At 34.7% G+C, this 9,260-nt stretch overlaps 1 pseudogene; it reads left to right on the top strand.

Annotated features, from left to right (window-relative positions):
- Positions 1-4,019: 4,019 nt before the first annotated feature.
- On the top strand, positions 4,020-9,125 carry LOC130728055 (cystathionine gamma-synthase 1, chloroplastic-like; annotated as a pseudogene).
- Positions 9,126-9,260: the final 135 nt, after the last annotated feature.

Raw genomic sequence — 9,260 nt, 5'->3', positions numbered from 1 at the left:
ATTGGTTGACCATGGCAAAACATTCGACACTTGTAATTTATGACGGTTAGAATCAGTCACAATTAGGGCCGTGTAGGAGCTAGGCAAAGTAGGCAATGACGGTTAGAATCAGTCACAATTAGGGCCGTGTAGGGGCTAGGCAAAGTAGGCAATTGCTCAAGGCCCCCTAAAATATATAAGGCCCCCAAAATTATTTACTATATAAGATAAATTATTGAGACTTGAAAGAGTAATATAATAATGAAAAAATATGTAACATTAATTGTAACATGAGCAATGTAATGTGAGAACTTAAAAGTGCAACGTGAGATGTGCAACTTTGAGAGTTATTAGTAGTATTGTTTTGTATTAGCAAATTTACATTTTTCTGAAAAATTAATAAATAAAATATTTGTTGTTTTATACATTTCCAAAACTAAAAATTAAATTATGTTACTCATAACATTTAGGTTTTTAATGACTTATATATATAGTATTATATAAGTTTGCTCTAAAAAAATGAATATTTTTTCATCACTTCAACATTTTCGCCTCAGACCCCAAAATCACTCTACACGTCCCTGGTCACAATAAAGAATCATAGATCACAGTTTAGGGTGGACGCCAAACACCTACGATTTATGGTGGTCAGAGATTATCACTGCAATTTGTGGCGGTTTAAATTATAGGTTCAAACGTTTTATCTCACAATCTTTTTCATGTGCTCTGATGAAAACAAAGATGAAGTTATAAAAGCTAAGAGTCTGATTTATTTATGTTTCATGTACTATATAGCCCAAAGCTTAGTGAAATATCAAGGTAAGATATACTAACTGTTATAATCCTAAAGACACACTCTGCACAAGTTGTATCGTCTACCAAGGATGTACAAATTACAAAACATTTATCGTTTGATGAAGCTTCAAATGATATCAAACACCCGAAGACACAGTTGATTAAGAAGGAATAAATTACTTCGTACAATGCTTTGGTACAAAAGGACAAAACTGTCAAAGAAGGATGCACATCTAGACATGAATATTCAAAGAGTTTTCTCAAGACAAATGAAGTATGAGAAAAAAAAATGTACCAAAAAAAGTATGAGAAATAGTAATGAATAAAGTTCAGAAGGGTAAACATATAACAGTGAACTTATTTTTATGAAAATCAGTAAAATTAATTGCATTTCTTAATTTGTGTGTATCTTTATCTTTCCGGACAATTATATAAGAACATAGATAATACTTTTATCATGAAGAGACTGGGGAGAAACAATACTTATTTAGCTTGATGAGGCTCGGACAAAGAATACTTATAAAGATAAGTGTTAAATACTTATTTAGCCTAAAGAGCTAGATTGAGGGAAAAAATACTTGTAAAAGGATAAGTCGTGCTAGTATTTGTTACGGTGAAAATCAAGCAACCAAAGACATATAAAAGGGGATTGCTTATCTTATATAAAAATCTAATATTGTGAGTAAACGATAATGTTTTGATGATTTGTAAGCATGCTTTTAATTAATTTCCTTAGCACAATATTTTAGCGACAAATTTGGAGCTTTGATGGTGGATGTTGTTGATATATTTATTCGCTCGTAGCGTGTTAGTTTCTGTCATGTCTTAGATAAGACAAATATGTCTGCTGATAAACTTGCTTCTTTAGATTGACGCTTTTAATTTAGTCTCTGAAATTGGACCTTGCCCCAGCTGTGTTAATTCACTTCTTGCGTTAGATTGACGTTATTCTGTTATTCGTGTTTAGTTTATTGCTTTTTTTTTTTTAATTTCATTTATTAAAATAAAACAAAGGGATAAGAAATCAAGATCATGCTTATCAACATTGCCGGAAAATTTGAGACAGTTTAATTCTTTTATTGGTTGTGATTTACTAATTGATCCGGTAGAATACCCCCACTATTGCATTAGGATATGAACAAAGGATTATCTGAGTGTGAAACAAATTTTCCTTTATCAACGCAGAGCTTATCCCATTCACATAGAGAGTGTTTGTTCTTAAAAGAGAAAGTCATTTCAATCTTATCACAACATTACCATAAATTGGCATGTTCTGCAAAGAATACTCGCCCTTTCACTATCACGAGTGATCATTAGCACCATTAATATGAAACTTAATCACGTGTTATATAACCGAATGAATAAAATAAGGTTAATTCTGGGAAATATCTACTTAGAGACGTCAAATGCAGTCTCCATGGCCAGTGTTTATCTGAAAAGTGGGAGACAACAAGAGTTTTTATTTAATCCCGTCATTCGTCAACTTTTCCACATTAAATACAATCATAGTTTGACTAAAGAATAATTAATTATTTATTAAAGAGTAAATCACACACTACTGCTTTTGTTTTTGGTAGATACACACTACTTGTCTATTGTATTAAATACTAAACGTACTTATTCAAATACTCCGTATTAGTATGTGCGAATTTTATTGCTAATTTTTTTTCACAAATATTTTCTACGAGTTTTACTTCAAATTTTAGTAAAATTCTTACAAATCTATATATGCAGGTAATTATATAAATGGTTGAGGTTTGCACTATCCTTATAAAGGTTATTTATGCTCTAACTTTATTCAATGTAAAGGTTCTAACACCGCCAAACTATCTTTTATGGAAATTAAACAATAAGAAATTTTAAGAGCGTAATATCCAACTTCAAGTAGAGGATTTTCACTATCAACCACCAAAATATTTAGAGAACAGAAATAGTCATCCTCTTAGTTGAATGATTAATGATAATAGTATGTGAGGGAGATTTGAGCTTACTAGTTGTGTATAAGGAGACAGATAAGAACATTAGTGGACCAATACGACGGTACTTCAATATTACATGTAACAATATTATTGTGACAACATTGGCAAAAACATATTTTAACTAAATTTATTTAAAGAGTTGTCTAAATAACCCATATAATCTTTTTCATGAAAAAAAAAACGGATGAGCTTTTCATTTAATTTTAAGAGAATTAGAAAGTGGAATATGAGCTGTAGGAGGGGAGGAAAGGAATCACTCTCAGGAGATTATAAACTGGTGGAGAAGTGTGATTTTTTAATGAGGTGAAGTGATGGATGAAAGAAATTCAGACTCATGAAATTTAACATCTCTACAGAATTAGAAACATAAATAGGAGATGGATTAAGGCCCAGTTTGAAAGAGCTTATTTGAGCTTATCTGACAGCATAAGCTCTTATGCCAGTGTTTGGGAGGGCTTATGCAAACAGCTTATGACCTGCCATAAGCTCTTTTCAGCTTATTTTTAATTTATTTCAATAAATTTTCAAAAATAGCTTATGAATAAGCGCTTATGTCATAAGCGCTTATGATCATAAGTGCTTAATTAAGCTGTTTTTCCAAACGGGGCCTAAATGAGGGGATGGAGAAGAAGGAGAATTTGGTGAAGATGAATGAGGGGAAGAGTGTGAAAAATTGGAAGGAGTAGAGAGGGTTAATATTCAAGTGAACCATTAAGCGTTTAAGGAACAATGTAAGTATGTGCAATAGGAGGAGAAGGAAGTGACACATGGGAATGAGGATGAGAGGGTGAAGATTAAAGTGAACCATTAAGAATTTAAGGAGCAGTGTAAGGATGAGCAGTAGGGTGAGAATGTATCACTCCAAGCCAAGTTATATGAAGGAGCTTAATTGGTGAAAAAGGAAAATTTGGTATACTAAACATATTCTAAAAACACATTATTGATAGTTTCATTTATTTTTTTTTCATCTCAAACTGTGATTGATAATTAATGCTTATTTTTAATTACTAGTTTATATATACAAAATCTTGTTCGGAAAATAATATTTTTTAGTTTATAATTAAATTTGAGTGAAAAAAATACATAAAGATATAAAATCTTTTAATTTTTGAAAGGATCTTTTAAATTTATGACAGTTCATTATTTGACACTGAGACACGGAAAACGCGTGAGAAGAAAGTTACCGTTACTCGCGTGAAAAGTAAGTAACCTTCATCACTATAAATTGCATTTGGTTTACTCCGTAAAAAGTAAAGTTACCTTCATCACTGTACTAAATTGCATTTGCATGCAGAAACCATGCTATGCTCTCTCTCTCTCTCTTTCTCTGAACCAAAGCAACACTCACTCTCACTCCATCGTCGTCGACAATCAACCTTCCGGTGGCATCGTCGCTTTTCCGGCAATCAAACCCTAGACGACATTCACTGATGCATGGGTTCACTCGATCGGTTCTTGAACATGCACTTCTTGGTCCACCGGACGAACAAGTTGTCGCCGCCGCCGGAAATGGGTTCACTCGGTTCTTGAACACTTCTGATTCATGCCGGTATGTCACAAACTCTCGGTTTTTCTTTCAATTTCTGAGATTATAACTTCTGTTAGTTTCTTGTTTGGGTCACATTTGCTTCAAACTTGATTTTTTTGGGCATGTCGTTAAAGTTTCAAAGATTACATCTTTTGTTAGTTTCAAAGATGGGGTTTTGATGATTGAGTTTATATGAGTTTCTTATTAATTTTTTCTTTACTGGGTATGTTGCTTTCGGAGTTGATTGATTTTGCATTTGGGTCTAATCTTTGGAGTGGAAAATGTTGAAAACTAGTGTGGCTAAATTGTTTCATTGTCTTGCAGGAGAAACGTCTCGCTAGTTCTGAGTATGGACGCTATGGAAAGTGAAACCCAACCAGTACAGTTTTAGAGGAAAAGATAAGGTTTGTGTGTTTGTTTAATTTCGTGATTATCATCATATCATGTTTTTAAGTTGTGAGGTCGTTTAATGAGGTTTCTTGCCAACTGTTGTAATGGCATCTAGGATGTGTGCGCTAGCATTGTCTTGTGAATGGCACTGGATTGTTACAGGAAGACCAGAATATTCATAGAGACTGTGCTCCCTAAGATGGGAATCAAGGTATGTGCCACTTGTTTGATAGTTTTATTTTATTTTGTTCTATAGGGGGTGGAAACTGCTGTTTATTTATGTTGACTGTGTAAATTGTTTAGATAAAAAGCATGCACCTTTAATTTTCGGAAGAGTTGCTGCATTTGTCTTCCCTAAAATGTTATATTGAAATCAAATAGATCGTCTAGAGTTCAGATGGTATTATATAAATGTGCAGGTTTCTCTGTTCTTCACTGAGTCTCCTACCGATCCGTTCCTCCGATGTGTTGACATTAAGCTGGTTTCAGAGCTTTGCTACCGGAATGAGCTTTGCTCTGCATTGACGGTACATTTGCAACACCTTTGAACCAGAAAGTCCTTGCCCTTGGTGCTGATCTTAGTGTGCCCTCTTTAACAAAGTACATGGGTGGACATCACAATGTTAGTCAACACGTTCATTAAAATTTAACTGATAATAACTTGGAAATATTTTTCATTTCAGTTAATCGTCTCTAAAAATATGTTTTATTTGGTTTCAGGCCCTTGGTGGTTCCATAAGTGGTTCTCTTGAACTGGTGACACAAATTCGAAATTTGCATCATATTATGGGGGGAGCTATTAACGAGGTAGGTCATTTACATAAAGCTGAGCTTTGACTGATACATTATGAAAGTCTTTTCCATGAAAGGATATTGTAATTGATTATTGTGCCTGACATTGTGCAAATGTCTTCACAGAATGCATCCTACCTATTGATCAGAGGCATGAAAACGGTGCATCTCTGTGTACCGCAGCAGAATTCCACTGCATTAAGGATGGCCAAACTTTTAGAGGCACATCCCAAGGTACCATGACATTAATATGCTCTATATCTTGTCTTGATTCCACCTGCTTATTTATATTATTGATTTGTTATTCTTGTAAAATGGATTTTTTAAAATTGTTATATCAGCATACGCATGAGTGTGGTTGAATTGTGTTTTATATTAAAATTGAAATGTATGGTGGAAGTATATTATTCGATTTTAGCAGACTTATATTTCTTTGCTTTTCATCATTCATCTGGATGATGTGTATTTTTATGTTGCATTTTCCCCCCATATACATTGAAGCTATGTTTGGTTTAGTCTTTAGAGTAGGGGAGGGGCACCGTGCAAGGGATTCTAAAGGAGATGAGGGAAGAGGTTCTAAATCTTACCGTGTTTGGTTAGAGGGAAGGGAGGGGAGTGGAAATTTCCCTCTTGTTTGGTTTATGAGGGGAGGAGAGGTATTTTAAAACTATTTTACTTTTACTGCCCTCATTTTCAAAACAAAAGTTTTAGTTTCAAAAATGAGGAAGGACATTTTAGTCTAAAACAATTTATCTCCCTTCCAAATTCTCCCAATTTTGGAGGGAACCAAAATTAAATTAGGATGAGTTTTGGCCCCTCCCATTTCCCTCCCCTCCTCCCAAAATTTGAACCAAACATGATAGTTTTAAAATTTTCCTCTGCTCTCCATTCCCCCTACCAAACACTGAAAATGTTTGGCACACAGTATTTGCTTATACCGTTTTCTTGTTCTGTGTAGGGCTGTCTATATGAAAAGCATTGACCCAGATACAGCAACAACCTAACATATATGATGTGGTGTATGTGAAGTACTATGATAAGGTTTGTAACACATGATTATGACTTCAATTGTTTTCTCTTGTGTTGTTTATTGTCATTATCTCGCATAAATACTGTTGGCTGTTTGTTCTATATGTTTATTAAGTTTACCGTTAGTTTTAGTTCTTAAGAGATTGATTTATATTTACTTTGATTTTTTTATAGATTGTGCATTTTCCCGAACCCCTGAAATTGGATATTGTCGTTAGCTTTCCAGTTCACGTCACGACTTTCATCTTCGTTTTGATCCGTGGTATCAGGTATCATGTCTTTTCTTGTCCCCTCATTTTGCTGCTAGTGAATAATTTATTCTCAAATGTATATGTGTCTGTGTAAAGTCCTTATTTGGAGAAAGCATTAGATGATATAGCTCACCTAGTTAAAATTTTATGTATTGTGTCTTAAATAGGAAGCATAAGCGCTGGATAGTTAACAAACGAGTGGGATGAGGTTCGAGTTTGAATATACCAGCTTTAGATGTGGTAAACGTAGGATGCGTAGGCAGAATTCGAGTGTAGACAGAATAGAGGAGCAGAGAGTAGAGGTGGAAAAGTTTTAGAAAGTGGAATAGGAGATAGATTAGATGTTTAGGATCAAAAAGAAGTATAAGTTGGTGAAGGTGAATGCGGAGAAGGAATTAAAACATGTGAAGGAGGAGAAGAGGGTGAAGATTTAGGTGGACCAATATGAATTGAAGGAGCAGTATAAGGACGAGCAGTAGGAGGAGAGGAGGAATCACACCCAGGTGAGTAATAGTTGGAGAGGAAGTGTTTTTTGAAGGAGGTGAAGTGGTGAAAGAAGGAAATTTGGACTCATGAAATTTAACATCTCTTGAGATTTAAAAAGTGGAAGAGGAGATGGATTAGATGAATGAAAATAGAAAAAGAAGAATTTGGTGAAAGTGAATGAGGAGAAGGAATAGAACCATGGGAAGGAAGAGAAGAGAGGGAAGATTCAAGTGAAACATTAAGAATTGAAGGAGGAGTATCACAATGAGCAGTAAAAGGAGGGTAGTAATCATTCCAAGGAGAGTATAAGTTGGCGTAGAAAAGTGATTTTGGAATGTGGTGAAGTGATGAAAGAAGGAAGTTGGGACTCATGAAATTTAACATGTCTACAGAATTAGAAAGAGGAATATGAGATGTATTAGATGCGGTTTAAAAAGTAAGAGGAGAATTTGGTGAAGGTGATTGAGGGGAAGAGAGTGAAAAATGGGAAGGAGTAGGAGGGTTAATATTCAAGTGAATCATTAACAGTTTAAGGAGCAATGTTTGGATGAATAGTAGGATGAGATGTGGAATCACTTCAAGGTTAGTAATAGTTGGAGACGAAGAACTGAGTTTTGAAGGAGGTGAAGTGGTGATTGTAAGTAATTTGGACTCATGAAATTTAGCATCTCCTTAGCATTAGAAAGTGGAATAGAAGATGGTTTTAATTAGATGGGGAGGAAGAAGAAGATGGAGAAGTTGGTTAAGGTTAAGTAGAGAACGGTAGGATTTGTGGGAAGGAGGAGGAGAGGGTGAAGATCTAAGTGAACCATTAAGGATTGAAGGAACAGTATACGGATGGGCAGTAGGAGGAGAGAAGGTATACTCTAAGCCGAGTAATATTTGGAGAAGAAGTAATTTTTGAAGGACGTGAAGTGGTGATTGAAGGAAATTTGGACTCTTAAACTTCAACATTTCTATAAAACTAAAAAGCGGAATACGAGACAGATTAGATTAGATGGATAGGATGAAGAAGAATGAGAAGTTGGTGAAGGTTAATGTGGAGAAGGAAGTGAAACATGAGAAGGAGGAGACAATAAAGATTCAAGTGAGCCATTAAGCATTGGAGGAGCAGTATTAGGAATCATTCCAAGGCGATTAATTGTTGGACAAGAAAAAATTGTTTTTATTGAAGAAGGTGAAGTGATGAAAGAAGGAAATTCGGACTTATGAACTTTAATATATTTAGAGAAATAGAACGTGGTGATGATTCAAGTGAACCTTGAAGAATTGAAATAGGAGTATAAGGATGAACAGTAGATAATAGTTAGAGAAGATGAAGTGATGAAAGATGTAACTTTGGACAAGTGAAAGTTAACATCTGTACAGAATTTGAAAGTGGAATAGGAGATAAGTTGGATTAGACGAGGAGGAAATAGAAGAAGGAGAAGTTGGTTAAGGTGAATGTGTAGAAGGAAGTGAAGCTTGGGAAGGAGGATGAACAGTAGATAATATTTGGAGAAGATGAAGAGATGAAAGATGTAATTTTGGACAAGGGAACATCTGTACAGAATTTGAAAGTGGAATAGGAGATAAGTTGGATTAGATGAGGAGGAAATAGAAGAAGGAGAAGTTGGTTAAGGTGAATGAGTAGAAGGAAGTGAAGCTTGGGAAGGAGGATGAGAGTGTGATGAATTCCAGTGAAACTTTAAAAGTTAAAATACCCGTATATGGATGAGCAGTAAGATGAGAGGAGAATCTCTCCAGGGTGAGTAATTGTGGGAGAAGAAGTGATTTTTTAAGGATGTGAAGTGATGAAAGAATTAAATTTGGACTAAAGAAATTTAACATGTCTAGAGATTTAGCTAGTGGAATTGGAGATGTATTAGACATGTGACAGAAGAAAAAGAAAGAAAAGTTGGTGAATGTGATGGAGAAACAAAAGGAAGAGAAACATGAGAAGGAAGAGGAGAGAGTGGTGATTCATGTGAACCATTAAGAAATGAAGGGGGAGTATAAGGATGAACAGTAGATAATAGTTGGAGAAGATGA

Source organism: Lotus japonicus, chromosome 1 (assembly GCF_012489685.1).
Source record: "Lotus japonicus ecotype B-129 chromosome 1, LjGifu_v1.2".
In the NCBI taxonomy this organism is placed as follows: Eukaryota; Viridiplantae; Streptophyta; class Magnoliopsida; order Fabales; family Fabaceae; genus Lotus; species Lotus japonicus.
The sequence above is the reverse complement of the archived record's forward strand: the minus strand, read 5'-3'. Positions and strand labels throughout refer to the sequence as shown.